Raw genomic sequence first — 16,834 nt, forward strand, 5'->3', positions numbered from 1 at the left:
CACGGCAGTCACTATGGCCCTCAGAGCCTCCCCTCTGGGGTGTGTGCACAGGGCTGATGTGTGGCCTGTGTCACTGAACCAGCCTTGTCCTGCCAGGGACCATGGTGAGAGGAGGCTTCAAAGGCCCATGAGGAGGCCACCACAGGGCCAGCCCCAGTGCTCAGGAAACATTTGGGGCCAGGGCCTTCCCCAGGGCCTGGTTTGAGTGACCACTGCTGCCAAAACAGGCCCATCCACGACCCTGGGAGCCTTCACCATCAGACTGCCTCCTCATTCCTGGGGCCCTGCAGGGCCTTGTCCCATTCCCCTTCACCTGGCTTGATCCTGACCCTCAGTGTGAAAGTCAGGGTGGATGAGGTAGAAGGGGCAAGCCATAGGAAAACAGGACAGTGGATGCCAGGACAGTAAAGCAGGATCTTACAGGTAAGAGCACCATGGAGTGATAAAAAGCTCTGTGGTAAGCTTTCACATAAGTTACACAGACACGTTTAATCCATGTAGCTCCATTGGATTTTAGTGGGTAACCTGGAAGTTATAGAGGGACAAAAATGGTACCTGCACATAAGTAATTTACCTGTCTTTCTACAGTAGCAGTTGGGGGGGGGGGGGAGGTGCATCCATCAGCCCAGCTGACAGGAACCTGGAAAATGCTTGTTGTGAAAACAGCATCCCTCTTTGGGAAGTTTTAGGGACTTTCAAACTTAGTGTAGGTTCTAAGGGTTTTGCTTAAACTTCATTAAGATTTCCTGTGGTTTCTTAGCAGACACTTTGGTTTTGCTTCAACTGGTACCAAATATTCATTCAGAATATCTGCGATAATAGAACAGATAGAATATCCCCTGCCCTCCCCCACCCCCCACCCCCCCCCCAAAAAAAAAAGAAAAAGAGTAACAACAGATATCGTCAAGGTAAAGAATATTTCTTTCTTTTGCAGCCACACCCGGCATACTGTAACCATGACTCAGTCTTGTGTTCATCTTATGCAGCAAAGCTATCAGCCTAATTTTGCAAGGGTAAGAATAAATGACCATTCTTTTCCATTCTTTTCTCATCTGACATCATATCAAGAGAGAACCATAAATATGTCCTTCCAAAGCAAAGTTATATAAAAATAATCTGCGGAGTATCTTCTTTCTTAAAATGGTTGATTGTGGCTGAAGACATGGAGCCAATCTTTATTTTTATTTGCAGTTGTTTAAGTTTGGAACTTATCCAATAATTTCAATAAAGAGGTTCTAGATTTACACTTTTTCAGGCAAAATTTCGCTTAAGTCTTTATGGTTAAAAAATGCTCACAAGGTTATTACGATTAATGTGGTACAATAAATTCTGAGGTAAAATTTCTGTTCCTACCTTAAACTCTTGCAAAACACATGTTACACATGCCCAACGTGTAATGAGAGTATTAGGGGAATGTAGAATTTTATGCTTATCTTCAGATCTCAAAGAACTGTGAAAGCAGTCATATTTATACACCTGTGTCTGGTTTGTCAAGGAATTGTAACAGGTCACAACCTTTTTAGCCTCAGGAGCAAAACCAAGGGGTCTTCTTAATATACGTTTAATACACAAAGCTATCTGAAACCTTCTGAAGATCAGATCTTCCAAACATTTAGATATATGCTTAAATTTAAGTAGCTAATCAGTTTCTAGTAAATTCAATGGAACTACTCCTGTATACTGTTTATTTGTAAATTGAAGTCATTTAAGCAGAAATGACTTCTCTCCTTATTATACCATGTTTTAGTTCGTGTTATGAGGGTAAAAAAGAAGTGAAAGGAAGAGAGAAAATCTTTGAACAGTAGAAGAATTATCCTTGGTTAATTAATATCAAGTAATTCCTTGTGTTTTCAGTCATTCATTATAAGGTTGATTTTCCTGGGTAATGCTGTATGCGTCACTATTCTGTACCATAAATAGACAGAGTTGGATTTACTTTACATACTCTCTCAATACATCAGAAGTAGTTTACTAGATATTTTAATGATCATGGTCCACCCAACAAGTGGTGGCAAAATCGTCACTGAGGAAGAGTTTGAAATCCATCATAGTGAGAAAAAAGTTGATCATCCTTGTGGAGGGGAACTATAGCAGTAAAGGAGGGTGAACACACTAACTGCTATGTCCTCAGATAAAGTGGAAACAGACTTTGAGTTTTATGACAAGCTTGGTTTCTTTTTTTTTTTTTTTTGATACACATTAGTTTTCTTCTAAGTGTATCTGCTGACTGAACCTTTTCTGATGCCTCTAGCTTTTATAAATCAGTTGATTTCCAACAGGCATAGGGGGGAAATGAGCCTTTTCAGGGAAAGAAAAAACAGAAAATTCATTATGCAAAAATGTTTTCAAATTGTGGTTAGCTCAACCACTTTTCCTGTCAGTAGCACTGTCATAAAGATTTCTGATGTTTCTCCTGTGATACATCTTAGGATTCCTCCAAAACACACATACACACACGTCATGCTAAACTACAAAAAAACATAGAACTAAATGAGAGATAACTGTTTAATCTATTTCTGTTAATCACTTTGCAACATGGTCCATACTAGCTGAAGCCATTCTTTGGAGCTTCACTAAAGTCAGCACACAGTTCAGGAAAGTGTAGACCTTCAATTCACTTCAGTGGTTAAAAATGTACTTATCTCTCATCTTATGATTTATTAAATTGTTGTCACTGGAAAGGAAATATAGATGCATAAATAGTACACCCTTATTCCTTATGAATAATATATGGAAATGGAAATGAAATAAAACAATATAAGGGACAATAAAATAATGGGAACATTATTTTAAATAGTTAACATCTTTGCTATGTATGAGTATTAAATAAATATTAAAAATATATATATGTATTAAATAAATATATAGCAAAACTATTATTCTAACTTGTTTTTATTTAGATAATAGCTGTATTTATCTTTTGTTATATTCATTTGATATAACTCCTTAAAAGCAAATATTTTAAAAGCTCTGTTAATTCTTTAAAATAAATATACCAAGAATCTGACTTTAAAATAGAACAGGCTTGTTTTATTTAAGGCAGTGGTGACAACATGAAAAAAAAACCACCAAACATAATGTAATCATTAGCCCTCCTCTTTGTATCTTTAGCTTACTGAAAGAAAATCAAAGGAATTTGTGTGTCAAGAAAAGAATATCACAGATCTTTTAAAATCTATATTATTTCTATGTGAAATATTGTCTAAATGAAAAACCCAGCTAATGTTGCAATTTCATCTGAAAAAGCAAAATTGGACCTATTTCAGCAAGCTGGAATAAGCTAATATAAACAATTGCACAAATATTCTTTCAGTGCTAGAAAGAAATGTTTTCTATTAGTATGGAAAATTTCCAGATCTCAGTAAGACCAAGGAAGCAGCTTGTTTCCTGAGGAGATGTGAAATAGGAGCTATGCCTCCTCCCCTCTCCCTTTTTCATATAAAAGAAAAACATTAAAGGAATAAAGTAAAATTATCTTCTGATTTCTGCCTATTATGAGTTCAGTTACATATGAGACCAAAGTGATACAATATATCATAAATGTGAAATTCACGTTGTGTCAAATAATAATAAAAAAGTTTTGAGAAAATAGGACCAAAAGCAATGCAAACCAGAGTATACACAAGCAGTGCCAAGCACAGCAAAGAGATCATAATAGGACCATAATGCTTATCTTATTTACATCACTTTACTTTCTTTGTCAGAAGTAGTTGTAAAGGGAAAGCACAAGAAATTTGTCAGACTTCTGGTACTGAGTAAGTGGCTTAGGAAAAGGTCTAATGATGCTAGTTTAGATCCTAGCCTAGGATTGGTATCACTGTGGATTGATTTTGATTTGCATCCACTCCCACTTTAGCTATCATGTCTTGCTCTGTAGTGTATCCACTGCATTTTGTAACTCAGCTTCATGGGGCATGGATTATGACCCATTGTTTTCCATACTTTCTAACTGCCCTTCCTAGCTGTTGCACTGCCAGAAATGCAGTGAGACCAAGAAAGTAGTGTTCCAGCCAGAGCTCTTGTGATGAGATTTTGGTTAACGGTGACTTGTACAGATATACCAGTCTTGCAAACTCTCAGACAGTTTCTGCCTCATATACGATACCTCTCCCAAATGGAAGTTTTCTGATAATTATACATGACTAATTTAAAAAGATAGTATCACAGTACACTACCTGTGCCATTTCCCATTAAAAATATCTCAGACAAATAATGTCCTCATCGTTAGGCCTGAGGCATACTTCCGACAACCTGTTGATTATACCTGTGTAGGTTAGGTTAACACTTAACCCATCAGAGCTCAGTCTTTATCACTCAGTCTGGGTATGAATACCATGCCTTGAATTGTCATGCAGGTCTGTATACTGTGTGGTATAAACCATTTGGCTGCTTCTTTTGGCATATTACCCTTTTTATACCTTTGGTCATTCTACTCCAGTGAAGACCTTTTGAATCACAGTAGAATGTGTCAAGTAGAAAAAGTCATTCTTCCTGTCTTGTGAAAAAGTTTTCAGGGAAGCAATAAGTACTTGCCAGTTTATGTTATGCAGACACCTCAAAAAGCATTGGCTTTGGCATCTGAACAGTATTTTAGGAATTATCTTTTTCCATATGTGGAATCAAAATATTTAATTCCCTATGACTTCACATCATTCATTTGAAATTGAGTAACAGGTATTTTGTAATTCGTGGGAATTTCTTGTCTTTTAAATACATCTTTCAGCAATAATAGGATGTATTCACTTATGTAGCAGAAAATGGACTTAGGGAAATGTGGCACAGCTTTTCAGGCTTCACAAAGGCTAATCACAGGAGTTGTTGATGTTGAAAAAACATGTTGCTTTATACAGTTGTTAATTATAAATTTCATCATGAGATAGTAGACTTTTGATTAATTACCCTCTGCTTCTGATATAACAATACATTGATTTGCTTGTTCAGTTATACCTACTTAGTCAATAATATCTTAGTCAACAATATCATTATCTGCCCAGTACCAGTTCTTGTGCTTTGGAAGCCTTAATGTAACTATGGAAATGATGAAGCATATAGTCATTTGCAATCTACAATCTGTTTTGTAATAAAATAGTATTTTCTACAGGTCAAGGTTATTTGGGCATCTCTGGTAATCTGCTTTACAACCTGGCCTCTTTAAGATTTCTTTAAGATTTGCACTGCACAATTTTTCTGCATGTTCCCTGAGGTATGTTCACCTAGTTTGTACACCATGTAAGAAGTGAAGGTAATAATATAGATCGATGTTTTTAACATCCTGTAAAGTAGCAGATACAGTTCATTATAATGCAACAGCAAAGCATCTATTACATCTGTCTCATTTTCTGCTATTGAAATATGTCAGTTCCTGATAAACAGAACCACCAGGTTTCTTCTCAGTTTCAACAGGTTTTTTATTCTGTTTTATTGAGAGCTCACAATGTCTTGGTCATGTAATAAACAAGTTCCTAAACTGTCCTCACATGTCCAGCTGCACGATGACTGGGCCAGGGAGATTAGTCTTGAAAAGTATACTGCACATCACAAGCGAGGTGATGGTAGGAAAGTCAGAAAATAAGAAAGTTAAAGCCATGGCTTTATGTCCATTAACTGAACAGCAAGCACTGCAGTGAGTCCTAGAGCAGTCACACATAACAGAGCACTGCTTCTAGTTACTGCAGAGCTCCATCATGTTTCCATGAGTATTGCCAAGTTATCCTGTTATTCAACTGTTGCCTCAGCAGAGCAGTCTTCCCTTGGGTGCCCTCTGTGGTTAGAGTGATTATCCGCAGGATGTTTTGTAGAGTTTTTTGTACTATGAAATCTTCATGTTTGCTACTGTTGAAGTCTTCATCTTTGCTGTCATCTGCCTGAATTCCTGTTTTATTTGCCATCTTTTAGCATTCACTTGAGTTAAATTAATATTTTCTAATTGGATCTTTGCTTTCCTTTCCCTCTGTTTCTGATCATTATCCACCTTGATTGACACTGTAATTATCATGTCCCCAGCTATTATGTGGGTGTCTGTAATAGCTCCAATGTTGTTTTGTTGAAACACTTTCCTCATTGCTCTTATTCCAAAAGCTAGATGTTATCTATCTTGTAGCTGCCTCAGGAGCTCCATAGTCTAGATGATTCCTCATTTAACAGACTTGCCAATATCAGTCTTTTTTTTTTTTTGTCTAAAAGAGTAAATACATTTTCACCAAGTAATCTGTGCTGAACATCTGCTAGTGAGCAAATGGAATAATGCTTAAAATAGACCTGTTAAAATGTCTGGAATTAAGATAAATTACACTTTTTTTAGCTGTGACTAAGCCTTTGTGGATATATTCATTTTGTCTGTGACCTTCATTTACTAGATGCTTGGGTACAATTTGGAGTCTGTCTCCTGCAAATGGGACATTTTTCTGGCCAGGCTTGATAAGAGTGACTGATTGATATATACACTCTTCTGGCGTACTTACAGGCCTGTGAGCGCCTTTTGAATCATAAAATCAGATTATTTTGTGTGTGTGTGTGTGTGTGTGTGTGCTGGCTGCCTTAATACCCAACACTTGTATTAAATACATTAGTTTTTAAGGCATTGTGTTTTTTTCAGTCTAACAGTAGTAGTGGTAATGCATGAGAGACAAGAGCTGAAGACTTGACCTTAACTTGTATTAAAGGGACTTAGTTTGGAATTGCCATCTGTTATAACGCCAAAGTAGATGGAACCTGGTATCTCATTCAAAAGTTGAGCTGTTAAAAACTTAACTTCAGGCTCAGTACCTCTCTTTATTATTAAAATGTGAGAAACTGAGATTTGCTGGGCATACTGAACACCCTTTCCTACTCAGTATCACTGTACTCTCAGTGTAGGATTAATCAAATTCAACTTCATACACACATTTTGAGTATTATCATATAGGTCAACTTAGTTCATCTCTGCTTATGGAAGTGTATTTAATTTTATAACTTTGCAACATGTTACTCTGAAGGCTGAGCAAATCTTGGTACTTAAACACTATAGCACACGTATTGCTCCTGTGTCTGATATACTGGTGTCTCATTTATCGTGGCTATATCTGCCTTAACAAGTAGCAAATTGCTGAGGATACCCACACAATATACATTTGCTGGGGGGAGAGGCTAATTCAGGTTACCTCCAGGCTCCCGTGAACTGAATGTCTGCTGCCAGCTGACATGCGTTAGGTGAAGTCCCACACTGCCTCCCAGTCTCATCCAAAAGAAGATCAGTTCATGCATTCTGAGACTGCCCTGCAATGCAAACCAGTGTGCAGTAATTGGAGACAGCTGGCACACTTGTTTTAGAAGGGCATTTTTGGTCTGAAATAAAATGCTACTTCAGATTTAACCTGTGCCTCTTAAAAGCTGTGATATTCTTTGGGATGCTTTAAGACAGTAAGAATTGTACAGATGGAACATGATTTCTGTTCCTGGATCTATGGCTTGTAAAATCCTACTAATGACTATTAATTTTTTTTCTGACTCAAATCAGTATCTGTGACAGTCTTTTCTAAGGTCTCCTGCTCCCACCTCCTGCTTCATCTTGACTGCATAATTTGTTTTTCCAAATGCATAATTTCTTGCCTCCTAACTGTGATGTACATGTCTTACTGCTTTTTTCCTGTATGTAAAAATCGGTCATCTGTAATTACACTGGAGACGTTATCAACATCACAGCATATTCATAGCCATTACATGTAACAATAGGTTGTTATGAGCTTTATGAAACTCTGCTTCTATAGGCAGTAAAACAGAGCTTTTAAGCCCTTTCCTACTTTATTGTTTCCTGAAGCCTTCAGCTGGTCCAGTCACCTCCACTTCTCTGTAAAATTGCCAATGAGAAATTGAACTGGGAATGACTTACAGGTTTTTTTTTTTTTTTTTTAAGTTTGCTTTTAAGTTTAGTTGCTTAAGTTTGCTTTTAAGTTTATTTGTGTTACTTTTCATTTTATTTTGTCATTTATCTGTAGTCTCAGACAAAATAATCTCTCTCTGCTTTAACCCAACTGGTGTCACTTCTGACACAATATTGTTTCCCAGCTGTTGATTTCCCATACATCATGAATTCAGAGTGAGACCAGGGAGACCAAAGGATGTTGAAAACTCTTGCCAAGTACCAGATACTGTACCTGCAGACCTCAGACTAAGTATCTGTTTCACATGAGAGGTGCTTCTAACGTTTCCCTCTAAAAAGAGCTTGGATATGTGAAATGACTAAGCAGCATCAGCACAGTAGAAGACACTTGTGTTAACTGAGTTTTTTTTTGTTGCTGTTGTGTATTTATACCTCTGTATATTAGTACAAAAGAGAAAGTATCAAATACTGTATTCATATATTTTTGAAAAAGATGTAGCACACATCATTTCACTCATTTAAAGAGACTCATTGCTGTTGCATGGGTAACTCAGGTAAGCAAAATACATAAACACTTAAGTATTTATGGGGTCAGAATCTTAGTGCCTATTAAATTAATTGAGGGTAGAAACCTGGATAAACGCAATCTTTTGGGAAGATTTGGTATACTTCATTAAAGGGAAGTCCTGTATTGCAAGCCTCTTGAAGATGTTCAAAGGAATCAGCAAATGCATAGTTAAGGGTGATCTGGCTGATCATTTACTTGTATCAGACCAAAGACTTCTAAGGTATCTAAACAGTAATGAAATAAGAGGGAAGGTCTCAAGCGCCATTGATAAATACCTGGTTAAAATATAATAAAAATAAAATAATACATGTTTTTTTCCTTACAAGAGAGGTTACCACTGTAGTTCCACTGCAGCTGTGCTCATTCATGTATTTAAAAATGATGTAGAAAAGGATATTGTCATGGATGAGACCCTTTTAAAATTATATTATTTGTGACAGTAGTTGAAGAATGGTTAAAGGAACTTAGAAGACTAAGTGACTATGTAATGAAGGGGCAGTTGACATTCATTATAGATATATACAAAGTGATACACATGAGGAAAAACAATCTTAACTTCACATGTGAACCAGCACTCTGTTACTTTGCCATTACCACTCACAAATGATCTAGCGGCACTGTGATAATCAGTTCTGTCAAAACATCAGCTTAACATTCAGCAGTGGACAAAAAGGAATGTTAAGAATTATTACAAAAGGAAGAAAGAGCAAAAGCTGAATAAATGTTTATGAAACTGTAAATAAACGGTTCACATTCTAGAATACTGTGAATTTGTCTCTTCTCATGATAGCAGAATATAGATCTACAATAGCAGCTGTAAAGATACAGAGAAGAACAACACGGATGATCAAAGATATGGAACAGCTTTGACATCAGTAATGTTTAAATTGAATGTTTTTAGCTTGTAAAAGAGAGGACTGGATAGGCGTATGGTAAAGCTCTCCAGAATCATGACTATCTTGGAAAGGCTGGAGAGGTAACCTATACACCGTCTCTTTCAGCACAAGAACTTGGAACTAATGAGTGAAGCTAGTACGAATCCAGTGATTGATCATGTAGTGGGGATATACATCTTCTGAAAATTTTTCAATGCATATTCTATATACAAAAATTTAATAAGAGCTAAAGCAGACAACTATAAAGATTCTTAGAAATGCAATGCAAGCAGTTGTGAGAGGTTATTAAGTCAACTACATCGGGGTCAAGAACTTCCAAAAACTGAAAATAGTTGAGGTCAGGAAAGTACTAAATGAAATGCAATCCGTGCCTTCCCAGTACTTGCTTTTCCCTAGCCATTTCCTTTATCTCTTAGGGTCAGGATATAGGATTACAGAAATTACTCTGAATCCACGTTCTTAAAGTTTTGTGAAGTTCAGTTCTGGTTCATTATTTACTTATATTACCTACTCATTATTTATTTATGTTTATTCTTGTAAATAGAACTAGTTATTGCGCCAGTAGTTACTTTATGGAAATTGTTTCATTCGCACATTCTTAACAAATTTGTACAAACTTCATTCTCTCACAAACTAGCAAACTTCTCCAAGGAATGTTTCAAAGAAAAAAAGTGTCAAAGAATATTATGTAACTACAGAGGAGTATGAATAAAAGAAAAAAACACAACACCTATACTTACATACTGGAGATTATTGTCATTACAGCAGGCTAATTAAACTTACACAGAAAAAGTCTATTCAATAGTTACTGTGTATGGGATTTTTGTGTGTAGTTGTTTCTTTAAGGTTTGACTGCTCTGTTCAAGAGCCATGGTCAGTGTGTGGTACTGTAAAACAAAGTACAGAGTTACTTTAAACTTTCAGTCAGAATATACTAAAGACATGATCTGAGAAGAATTTTATTATCTGTAATCAGCACAGAAGTTAACTTGGTTCCACGTCAGATTCTCTTGGGAAGGAAAAGGGAGTTGTTAGTATTTACTAAACAGTGTAATTTCAGCCTACCACCAGAGCAGGTATCAGACTTTAAACTCTTACCAATTCCATGCAACCACCACTGCACAAAACATAATTATAAAAACCTTAGGCTAGCTTTCATTATAAAGTAAGCTTTTACCTCAGGGTAATTACTACAAGCAGAACGCATGCATTGACAAGGAACTTCAATTTTTACTACCAAGTAAATAAGTATAAAGAAAAACAAGCAGAACTAAAGGCATAATGCTGACTAGTCTGTTTCAGCTAAAGGCAGAACTGAAGAATCTTGGCTCTGATGAGCTTTTACTTCAGGATAGATCTGTAAAACTAGATGTAAAAATAAAACTAAAATAACAACAAAGAGCAACCATTCCCAAAGTATCATTTTATGAAGCAATAAAGAAGAAAGTTTACACAGACAAAAACACACAAAAAAATATAAAAAAGCAAACAAACAAAAATAACCAAAATATCTCAATAAACTAAACAAAATAGGATTCTAGAAACATTACATGTTTCTTTTGGAAAATTAACCATATTGCCAACACCCTGACTTAAATTTTTAAAAGAAAGTAAGCTTCCAGGTTCCTTGACAGGAAATATCACTTTATTTGAGAAAATCTTGCAGGATTCAATCAAGAATAGTGCTTGAGAAAGGACCCAACCCCCCATAATTATAACTGATTTGCATCCCAGCAGTTTGAGATACTTCCTTCTTTTGTAACACAGATGATAAAGATCACCAGACTATTCTCAATGTAATCATTAGTAGACTTCTTTGTTTTCAGATGAGCCCTGATTTAGACCTTAGGTGAACAGATGAGCTATCTCATACATCAGGTTTTCTCCAAAATAATGAAGGTATTCGTTACTCAGTTTAGCCAGTGTGTGATAACTAAAATCACCAGTACCTGGTAAAGTCCTAATGAAGATAAGTCAGTTTGTAATTTCAAGATGAATTTGGAGATTGAGTTTTGCTTCTGCAAAATATGCTGTGTCAAATTACTAATGTGTGAAAGCTGCAAATCGTCTGACTTCGTTAGGAATTTATTAGGCATTTATTACCATAGATGAAGGCACACCTACTTGCCTGCTGAAGGCATATCCTGCATAGAAATGGCTTTCATGCTTGGAAAAGGTTTTGCTAGCTGCAGGCAGACAAGTAAGCAGGCAAAATCAGGTGCTCAGAGTTTACAATCGTTTGGGCTATTTGGCTGCTTCAAATTAGCAGCTGCTAAATAATTTGTGGCTCACAGCCTACATTTTGGAATTTGAGGCACCCTCCTCCCCCAGTGGTTTGATAGAGGTAGCTGTCAAGATCTTTATGAAGATGGATGGTGTCATGCAGACCTGCTAAATTTTTGCTTAGAGAGCTGTAAAAAGTAGGGTTTTATTTAATTTAGGTAGTTAATCCTTTTCCTTTTAGCAAGGGCTTGCTTCATGTGGTTTGTTTCAGAGTTTTGTGTGTTTGTTTATCTGCTCAAGAGTATGTTTATGTCGTGCTGCAAAGTTTGTGGAAATTTCAAGAACAAATATAAATAATGCTATAGGGTAGATAAAGAACACCTAAGATTGTTAAGAAAAGTGAAAGAAGCCAGTATCTAAACATCAACCGTGGTTTTTCCCCTTATTTTCTACAATGTTAACTGAAAACAAATTTGGCAAATGGCAGAATTCCAAATACTGTAATTCATCTGGTAGTTTTTTTTTTTCTGATATTTGACATTTTGCAATAACTATTCAATATAGTGGATGCTCTCTCCCTCTCTCCCTCTTTTCCCCTTACAAAAGACCAAACGCAAAGAACTTATAGAAACGTTGTATTTCCATAGGTGTTATGACTGTGAGAAAGCAGTGGATACAGGAGTGGATTGAGGGTGTAGAAGGATATTTCTCTTGCACTTAGGGCAGATAGAAAAGGTGTAATTGGACTGATATTTTCTGTCAAGATTATGTCAATCTTGTAGTGGTAACTTGCCCACAGCATGACAACACCATATAAGTTTCTAGTCTCTAATAATACAGAGTGAAGTTCTTGGCTTCTGACTAAATAAAAGTTCCCTGCAGGCTTACAGGGATAACAAAGATTTCAAGTAGCTAATATATATATGTTTGTATAAACAATAATATATAAACATATGCACATATACGTAGATGTATATAAACAATTCAAACGAATTAGGAGATATTTAGCCATTTGTTTTCTCACCTTGACTTGTGAGTATTAATAAATTCAACATAAAGTAATACAATACATTGAAAAGAATAAAGAGTGAGCTAAAAATAATAGCTCAAGAATTAATCTATTAAATAAACTTAGTATCAACTGTTAATGTAATTAATAATTATAAGAAAACTTCTTGTAGTCTTGGAAGTATATAAACAGTTATTTTTTTCTTTCTTTTTTTCTTTTTTTTTTTTTTAAGGCAGCATTTTTTATTAGTGGTTCCAGTGCACCAGGTCAGTCTGTTGTCAGTTATCTAATTATGCTTAACATTTAATTTTAATTATCACTATAACCTCTAGTATGATAGACTATTTCTAAAACAGAGGGATCCTTCCCTGTTTTCATACTGGTGTTTGGAAAAGTGTCTCACATTATTAGATCAGTAATTGTAGCAAATGCATAACATAGTTAACATTGCATCTGCAAAGATAAATTCTGCATATGTTGAAGTTAATTTATTTCACTACTACAAAATCTTGGAGCAATGTTTTGACTCTCTATCACTCTGGGAGGACAGAGAGGGTTCTTAACTCTGATACAAGAAGACAACAAATGTAGGATACATAGAGCCCTTCAAGAAATTATACATTTTCATTAAAAAGCAGTTGTCACACATTTTCTTTTATACAAAATTAACAATAGAGTTATTTTTTTGATATCCATGAAGATATTATAGAAACTGAAATGTTCTTTGCTGTGTGTATTCAATGAAAGTTATTTCCCTGAACAAAGAGATAATTGTGTTAAGACTGGACTACAAAGTCAAGATCACTTAGTTCTGGTGATAGTAAAACATGGTCTAAGACAAGCTGCTTGACCTGCTCTGACTTGCATAGGCTGCAACAATTTGTTAGTAAAACCTCTAGCTTATCTCATTTTTTTTGTTAGTAAAACATGGGTAACAACAACCACCATGTTAGGTCTTGGAGAACGCTTGTACAGCAAGGTAAGGTGCACAGAATACAACTCTTTGCTCACACTGGCGTTCCTGTCAATTTAGTAAGTGAGATGATCGATCAAAATGTACACTGGCTTTGCACAGAACACAATCAAACCATATAATATGGCAGGCAATGTTTTTTCCATTGTGAATGTAAATTGACAACTGCCATGTAATTTTATTTTATTTTTTTCTTGTACTGAAATGCCAGTTAGTGTCAGTGAGGAATAAATCATTCTCCTAATATGTTTTCATATCTAAGTGATCTACCTACTGGGCCTAGACAAAAGCAAAGGAGAACCTTGTGAGTGAGAGGTCCAACAGTAATGGTCAAAGATATACAATTTTGCCATGATAAATGTACTAGCATATATCAGAATATGGTGACACAGGTCTTTTGCAGGAAGGTGATGGGTACATCCAGGGCTAGAGTTCGGTAAATTTATTTGATCTTTAAGAGAAAATGAAGCTAAGGTAAAACAGAAAGATATTTTTTTTAAAACTAATTGTCCATCCTTATTTAGAACCAGAACATTTTATTATGAATTTACTTTGGATGCTGAGTTGTTATCATGCTGATATGGTATAGATCACTCCTCGTATAAAAATAAGGATGCTCACCTTTTGTTTTGGATTTGCTTTTGTGTGTAAAAGAAAGCTTTAAATTAATTTGACTCTGAATTTCTCTTGTATTTCTTTGAAATTAAAAGACTGTTATTTTATGAAGTGAAAATGAAAGGGTTTATTTAAATACTGAGCTTTTCTGCAATTTTTGGTTAAACTTTACTTTTTTTTTTTTTTTTTCTAAATGAAACATCTGAACATATTATTTGCCTGGGTCAAAGTGTCCAGTAAACAGGGCTCTTCTATGTAGGAGGCTATGTTTATAGTCACATAGTCATTCCATGCTGAAAAATGCAGAGTAATTATCTTGCTAAGTGTTATATATCACTTCAGTGGTAGAGTCAATGTTCTAAATTTAAGTCCTGTACTCTGGAGCTTCAAAAATACAGATCATACGATACCTAGTAATTTCATTTAGTTTGTGTAATGGTTAAATTCTAACATGAGACTGAAACACCATAATCTCTGGGAAGAGAAAGAACTGAATTAAATAAGAACTTGCATATAGGGTGAGGTCTCATCAATGCTATTCATTCAGCAAGTTAAAGAGACGAATTTGTATGGGGACTGATGCAGTTGTGAGCTAGCTTGTTTGCTTTTCTAGTGTTCTCTGTATGCATTAGTTCATTTTTAATGAAAGATTTGGAGGAAATGCTCATTTTTAATGATATTTTTGGGTTTTCAGAAAGGATTCACGAGGCTTTCTTGTATGGTTTGTGATTATACTACTGAAGAAAAAAATGTGTTACCAAGCTATTTATTATATTTTATATCAGTATCTAAGACACCGTGGAACTTACACCACTTTCTGTGCAGAAATAACCCTGCTGAAATAAACCCAGGGATTGAGGGTGAGGAAAGTTGTACATATTTTGAAAGTTTACAGATTATAGAGTTAGAATCTGCAGTATGTCTAGTAAATTGAGACCACAGTGTCACAGTGAATGGACACTTTTTGCTTGGTTACGTTAAATGCAGTGTCTCAATATACAGAGATAAACCATATATGTTTGTTTGAGAGGCTAAGAGTAGATTAAGAAGCCAATCATGAAATAATGAATTGCTATGAGAAACAAGTGTGCTTCTGATGCAATTTTCTACTTAGATCTGCCTTACAAAATAAGAGTTTCTCTCATGTCCAGGCAATGTTTAGAAATGCAAAGTCATAGTAAACGTTGTGAAGTACATTTGAAGGTGAGAAGGCAATCCCCATATGCTGTTTTAAATTGGTAAAAGCTCACACAAAATCAAGCCGTAATTTCAGCATAGGGTACTATACTGGTGTTTTTTTTTTTAATTATTATTTTTTATATATATAATATGTTGCTAGTGCTGTGTATTGTAGATATTAGTAACAATAAGTAGTGATATGAGCTTTCTTTTTGCTCCTGTAGCAAGCACAATAATTGGATTATATTTATATGGGATAACATATGGAAAGTTCTTCAGATGGTGCTAGTAATTAAAATATATGTTCGATGCAGTTTTGCCCAGGCAATCTAGAACTATTACAGATACACAGGTACACTAAAAGTGAGATTTTATTTTAAGGCAATTTAGGACTCTTGACTTACAGATGTTTATGTAGTAAGTGACATGAGATACTTAAAGAATGTTGTTATTTTTGCATGTATAAATGCTGAACAAGAAAATAAAACAAAAACCCATGTTATACCATGAAAATGATACATATCTAAAAAATTCCTTGTCTCATATTATTTATATCTCCCAAATTTTTCATGCAATGCATACTTGAACCACCAAGTTCCATTCTTCCGATTCTCTAGATACTAAAATTTTTGTATGCTCCAAGAGAAACTTGAACAAGTTCATGAGGTAAAAATGGAATATTTACATGCACATTGGCAAAGAGACAATATGTGTCTGTCGTATGAATTTTTCTTTCCATTAATATTGTTTATCCTTTTTGGTAGTGGAATTATGACTTACCATGCCCAAAAGAAAATGCTGAATTTTTAAAAAGTAGAAGTTGAAAGGGGAAAAATGATGAGATTATTCACTACAATTATCACCATGGTTGTAAAACCTGAAGTAATCTTGCCTTATGCAGTGCGCAAGCAAAGAAGCCTTTAGTATGAAGTGTCTTGTATATGTCAGTCTTGTGAAACAAATTAAAATCATACTAAGCTTTCATATTCTTAAACATTTTCAACTAGACTGATGAATTTCTTTACCAGTAATGTCAAATACTTACAGATAACAGTAATGATGAACTCCAAACAGCAGGAGCATAGCATAACAAATTTGGAGCTGATGATGTGTTGGAGCAATTAGCATATCCTAGGGAAGTTTTCTCTCTTTTTTTTTTTTTTTCCCAGAGGAAACAAAATTATAAGAGAACATTTTAATATCTCCTTTTCCAATACAATAACTTCACTTATTCCTAAGTAAACTGGAAATACTCTTGGTAAGTATATAGAGTATAAATGTAATATGTAATGATGATCTTATGCTTCTTGTTTTAATACTGTACATTAGAATATGAACAAAACTGAGGGCAAAGGGAATGCTAACTTTAACTAGGAGATTGCTTTAGGCTACAGATATGTTTGTTTTAAGTGGGCAGAAGACTACATGAAGCAAGTCTATTTGAAAAATCTTTTGTATACCGTTTTCCTCCTCCATCACAGGAATTTTCAGAGAGAGAGATTCCCCATTCTTT

General features: G+C 35.2%; 1 long non-coding RNA gene across 1 annotated transcript; it reads left to right on the forward strand.

The window, feature by feature from the left end:
* The first annotated feature begins 209 nt into the window (after window positions 1–209).
* On the forward strand, window positions 210–16,669 carry LOC106041766 (uncharacterized). The gene is made up of 4 exons (XR_010831194.1): window positions 210–423; window positions 935–1,013; window positions 12,787–12,820; window positions 16,491–16,669. It is a non-coding gene; the product is annotated as an uncharacterized lncRNA (long non-coding RNA).
* Window positions 16,670–16,834: the final 165 nt, after the last annotated feature.

Source organism: Anser cygnoides, chromosome 4, assembly GCF_040182565.1.
Source record: "Anser cygnoides isolate HZ-2024a breed goose chromosome 4, Taihu_goose_T2T_genome, whole genome shotgun sequence".
NCBI lineage: Eukaryota > Metazoa > Chordata > Aves > Anseriformes > Anatidae > Anser > Anser cygnoides.